Source organism: Wasmannia auropunctata, unplaced genomic scaffold (assembly GCF_000956235.1).
Source record: "Wasmannia auropunctata unplaced genomic scaffold, wasmannia.A_1.0 LD333473.1, whole genome shotgun sequence".
NCBI classification, from domain to species: domain Eukaryota; kingdom Metazoa; phylum Arthropoda; class Insecta; order Hymenoptera; family Formicidae; genus Wasmannia; species Wasmannia auropunctata.
Window position 1 is genome coordinate 79,239 of NW_012029417.1, and position 6,657 is coordinate 85,895.

Below are 6,657 nucleotides of genomic sequence, written 5' to 3' on the forward strand. Positions count from 1 at the left end.
GGCCGTTAACTAGCGGAAAACTCGGAATTCTTTCGTCCTCTGGAAAATACCTTTGAGGCAAAGTGTGCGAATTGAATTGTGATAACATATTTGTTGAATCCAGGAAACATGCAGACTTACTTATCATCATTTTGACGTTAAAATGATGTTTATGGCGACATTTTGACGTCAAAGTAATGTCAGATTGCCTTCCTGTATCGAGATTCCATAACTCTTTACGACAGTTCGTTATATCAGTTATTGAGCAGATTTTTTTTTACTTCATATTATATCCGCGAAAAGAGAATGTAACGAGAATAACGCTATTTAGAATAATAACGTCAGCTTGTTTCCTGCGAAGGTACAACTTGTAATTCAATTATTTATATACAGGATGGTCCATTTTAATCAATCCAGTTATTTTTTTCCAAAATTATTTACGATATAATAAATTGCTTTGGATAAAAGTTTAACAATTTCGAGGGAGACGATTTCGATCAAGTTGCTTTTTTCTCGGTGGAAGTATTAAAAAGACACGAAGGTCGTCTCCACTTTCTTAAATGAAATTATATAATATAATTCCTCTAATTAATTATTCTGCATATAAAAATATTGAAGTAAGGTTAATAAAAAAATCGATACTTTACAAGATATGTTTCATTCTTTATCATGCCGTATTTCCACATAAAATATAAAATATCTCAAAAACTTTTGATTTCTTGATAATTGTATCTTAATACTTTTATGCACAAAATAATGAGATAAATCGATTGGTGTAAAGCAAACACATAGATGCTTTGCAAAAAAAATATTTAAAAATTGCATACTTCTTTAAAAAACAAAATTGTGTTTTCTTTACACCAATAAATTTATTCTGCGCATAAAAATATTAAGGTATAATTATCAAGAAATTAATAGTTTTCGAGATATTTCATATTTTGTGTTAAAATATATTGGTAAAGTGTGAAATATTTCGTAAAGATTCGATAACTTTACGAAATATTTACTTAATACTTTTATATGTAGAATAATTATTAGAGAAACTGTATATAATATAAAAAATTATATAATTTTATTTTAAAAAGTGGAAGTGACCTTCACATGTTTTTAACACCTCAACCTAGAAAAAAACAACTTGATCAAAATACGTTCCTCTCGAAATCGTTTAACTTTCATCTGAAACATTTTTGTTATATCATCAATAATTTTGGAACAAAATTATTGATGAAAATGGGTCACCCTGTATAAATAGAATACGCGTGATCTGGGAAAGTTCGTGATAGAAGGAAACGATTGTTTCTTTCATATTTAATGAATCACGTATATTCGCGTCCTTCAATTCCTAATCGAGAGACGGCACGTAACGAATGCCGATCCATCCTTTATGGATTTCTCTAGAGCTCAGCATCCGTTTCGACACCTGCATCGATCACTGGGTGGGAAGGGGGGGGGGTGCGAGGAAAAAAGTCTTCCATCATCGTGTTAATTATAAAGGGACCGGTACCGTATATATAAGAAACGAACGTGTTGCGTGTTCTCACAGGGTGGATTATCGGCTGGCGCAGCAAGTATACCTGTAGCGGGGGACAGGCCCGGCGTTTTATGTGTAATTGTGTGCATGGAGCAATCCACACCTCAAAATCAGGTGGGTGTTGATTTCCACACCCGATGAAATCCACACCCACGTAAATTACATATCCACAGAGATTTAGCGAACGGCTGTAATGGATGACATTAATAAATTATTAAATGAATTTATAAGTAAAAATAATTGTAGAGCATCCACGTTTTTTATTATAAAAAAGAAATAATTAAATGTTGAAAGAAAAAATTTGTACACTTGAAAATTTTAATCAACTACTGGTGGAGTGGTGGAAGTAGAGGGAAGATTTTTCATCAGAAATTTCTACAGTATTCCACACACAAAGCCGAGACAAATCGTCGGGTCTGGTGGGGAGAGTGTACGGAGCGCTTTGTTACGACTCGAAGCCATAGTGGAGTTGGGACTAATTCTTCTACAGGTGATGCGTACACGGAAAGAACGATTTTGTTGAAAGGTCTAAAAATTTTGCTGAATACCGATTTAAAAATAATTTTTGTTCAATAATCAAAATAATTTGTTGGAAAGTTAAAAATGATTAGGCATTGCTATAAAACGTTTTGATATTCAGCTAGCAATCATTTTGACTTTCCAACAAAATTATTTTGATTATTGAACAAAAATTATTTTCTGATCTGGATTCAGCAAAATTGTTCTTTCCGTGTACAGACCAACAAGTCTACGCCAATCTCAGTCTCGTCTCCACGAGTGACGTCACATCCCCGTCTATCAGGACGCGATATATATATATCATAGTGGAAGACGCCAAGGCACTCGCCCACTCTTTCACGATGTCCTGGGTTACCGTGAAGGTAAAAGCTATGATATAGCCTTTATCTGAACTGCCCTTCCCGCGCTCGGATCGCTCCTCAAACAGCGTGCGCGCGGCACACTGCAGTAACCCACGCGCCACATTCCTGAATGGGTAATGCCATATTTATTACCGCATTACGTTAAAGGACGATACGGTAATATTACACCGGGAATCAGGACGCGGTAGGTACATTGTTCCAAATCCTCATTTATTACGCAATAGGTATACGCAAGCCTTGGTAATGCGTGGAGAAAGGTCGAAATACAGCAGGCAGAGATGTTATTTTAAAACGATTATCCGCTTCGAAAATTGCCTCGGCTCGGTCAGATAAATGGCACACACAGTTACCGTTTACAATTTTGCCTCCAATCGCTCGTTATTGATTTCGTTACACGGTGGTGTTCGCGTACGCTGTTGTTACCCATTTTCCCCCTTTCTCGTTTCCAGAAAGTTTGGCGTTGCGCCTAGATTGCCTCGGACTATCAAGCCGCCATCGACAGCGTGCCGCTCGAACAAACGCGGGGATACCTGGCTGGATTACGACACGAGAGATAAGCGATCCGGGAATACGTTTTATACCTTGTCAAATCTGTCGCCTCTACACACGTGAGCTACGGTCGGAACGAGAGCGTTAAATAGATGCGATCCATTTTTCTTATCTCTCGAAGAGAAACAAGATCGACTCGTAACTTCGGTAAGTTGAACTGCTGCCCTCCACATCGAAATATTTACTTTTCCTTTTTTAAAGCTTAAAAACGAGCGAGTGTCTCTGATGTGTTTTCTTGTACAAACGAGCTGTAACTGTTGATTTCTTTTAATATACGTGTCTCGTTTCGGGTTTGAGAGTTTCGTCTTCTATCGGAACGTCTAAAATTTCGCTCGAATATTTTCCCATCTTATACACAGGCTGCTCGAACATTTGCAATCGCGCGATAGACGCGAATCCAAAAATTTTTCCCGAGATTATCTTAAAGTTTCGCCCCGTTTCACCCTTTCCATTACGTCCCGTGAGCGCTTTTCGTCTTTCAAAGTAAGTCGAAATGGGATAAATAAAACGTGACAGAAGTAACAAAAATAGATGATAACGCGCGAGGTTGAGGAAAGAACGTTCGACGAATCCGATCGATACACGCTCGCCGCGAGCGCAGCTCCATAGAGAAGGTATATATACGAGTTAATCCAACTTCCGCGTCTTTCCGCCTTTCACGGAGATATGCCTCTGCTCGAACGTTTATCTTCCATTTCCTTTTTCTTCCGAACTTCGCTGAAGTTGCTGCTCGCGATTTTCTCCCGTCGATTATTCTGGATTGGGGGAAGGAAGGGGCGGGAGCAAACAATGATTTCGCCAATTATATCTGCTTTTACAGAGAAACCGAGGCTGTGCAGCTACATAACCGCTCGAAGGCGTACCGAATGGCCATAATGCATTCAAATATCCCACGTATAATATACGCGGAATGTGGTTAAGGGAATCTTAACAACGTCAGCATTCGTAGCAAATCGGAGTTGCGCGTAATTTTAACCCGTTCTATCGAAAATAACTAAACCGAACTATTCAGCAGCGTATTAACATTTATTACGCGACAGTTACAATTTAGTAGCGATATCGCAAACAGAAATATATATAGCGCTCATTTCCGCATTATGAAATACAAACTTTAATATCGAGCTTCACTACAATAGTACGTCTTGGCCATAAAGTGTAAAGCACTCTCACAAACTGACGTAAACGTTTTATATGTAATGAAAACTAAATTAAAAATCCAAATATAGTACAGTGAAAGCCTATGGGAGCTACCTAACACGGATATAGGTATGTAATAACTGTTACAATATCCAGCCAACACGTAAGCAATCCGGCAAGCAGGGAGATTCGCTCTCCGGCTGAGGTAATATTTTTCGCAATAAATTTTTTTACAAAGAGCGAATGGCAAAAAGACCCGTTTTTTTGCTCATTTTAAAAGACCCATTTTTGGGATCTCGAATTTCAAACTTTTTTTATGCCAACTAGTACTATATGGTGTAACATTAATCCTAGAGAAATTTTAAGATGAGCATAGGCACGGTTCCGGAGATATGAAGGGGTAAAAGTGATGGTTTCTCATCATTTTCATTCACGGAAAGAACGATTTTGCTGGATTCAGATCTGAAAATAATTTTTGTTATACAATCAAAATAATTTTGTTGGAAAGTCAAACTGATTGCTAGAATATCCAAATAATTTTGTTGGAAAGTCAAACTGATTGCTGGAATATCAAAATAATTTTGTTAGAAAGTCAAAAATGATAAGCATTTTTAAATTTTTAACAAAATTATTTGGATGATTCAACAAGAATTATTTTCAGATCTGTATTTAGCAAAATTTTTAGACCTTTCAGCAAAATCGTTCTTTCCGTGTGGAAATCATTACTTTCACTCCCTTGTATCTCCGGAACCGTGCCTATGCTCATCTTGAAATTTTACTGGGATTAATGTTTCATCTAATAGTACTATTTGCCATAAAAAAAGCTTGAAATTTGAGGTCCAAAAAATGGGCGAAATTTGCCATCACTCTTTGACGGGAGGGAATTCTTATCTATGCACGTCAAAGAGATTAAATTACATCTGTGTTAGTTAGCTCCCATAGACTGTACACGGAAAGAACAATTTTGTTAAATCCAGATCTGAAAATAATTTTTGTTCAATAATCAAAATAATTTTGTGCGAAAGTCAAAATAATTGCTAGAATATTAAAACGTTTTATAGCAATGCTTATCAGTTTTAACATACCAACAAATTATTTTGATGATTCAACAAAAAAATATTTTCAGATCTGTTTTCAGCAAAATTTTTAGACCTTTGAACAAAATCGTTCTTTTTGTGTACTATATTTGACATTCTCGGGAGCTCTTTAAAAATTATTTGAACTCACACGACCTGAGAAGACGCGTCAGATTGCTCAAATATATTGGTTATTGCGAAGAATATCATCACATGCCTCGGTGATCGAATGATAGGACACCCGTTCGGCAAGCAGGGAGATGCTAAGTCAATTTAAACGTTACAAGTGGATTCCGGCATCCTCATGTAATAAGCTGCGTTTTCAAGTCCGATGAATATGCGGCGCGCAGTTTGCGTGTTGACTGGATATTGTAAAAATTAATTCATACCTACATTACATCTGTGTTAATTAGCTCCCGTAGGCTTACTGTACTATATTTGACATTCTCGGAAGCTCTTTAAAATTTATTTGAAATTAAATACTGTTCTATTGAGAAATAATATTTATTTTCATATAACAATTTTGAAATTTTATTGTATTAAAGAGGTCATAAACGAGCAATAATAGATGTACAATGTTAAATGTATTTCTTTATTATTAACAATATAACAAAATTAGTTTCAACTTTACTATATAAGTCTTTCTCAATCACAAATCTTAATCGATAGACGACATTGATCAATTAAATCAAACTATATGGAACTTTACACTCAGGGAAATGTTTTGGTGTTCCAGCTAGAATTCTAAATATTACACTTAAATTATATCGCTGGTTTTTGTATCTGTTAAAAAATTGTCTGTTATACGTAGAATTTATAGCAGCAATATTCTAAGAATATATGCAAGAAAAGATAGGTCTCATAACCAAATATGATTGGAGTCGGGATTGGAGTCTGGACTGATTAAACGTCATAGAGAAACTTTCTTGCTAAATTTGACAAAGTTCAAATAGTTCTGATATAATTTCTGTCTCTGTCATTTATATTAATTAAATACAAAACATATGTGGTATCGCAGTGTTTACTAATCACTTATCCGTTTTAGCTAATTTTTCGTACCTAAATAATTCTCGCTATAATTGCAAGATTACTTTTTTCAGTGTATGAACTTTAGAATATTATTACATCCTCGCGTAATTCTTTTTTAAATAATATCATGCCATTGGAGAACCGACCGTTTTAATTTAGTGATTATTTAAATTATATTAATCATGATTCCAGACGACACTGTTTTAACAATTTTATTACATGACTCCGTTTATTTCTTTGTGTTATTTAATTGATTGTCTGCCAAAAAGAATTTTATTGTAAATATCTAATACAGTCGAACCTCGATAACTCGGACCTCTACAACTCGAAAACCTCTATAAGACGAAAATTTTGTTCATCCCCTTCCACTCCGCTGCGGAATACCTCTATAAATCGAAATAAAATCTACCTTAACTCAAATTATTTGTCAGGCATTTAAATATATTTACCTCTGTAACTCGAATTTAAAGCAGCC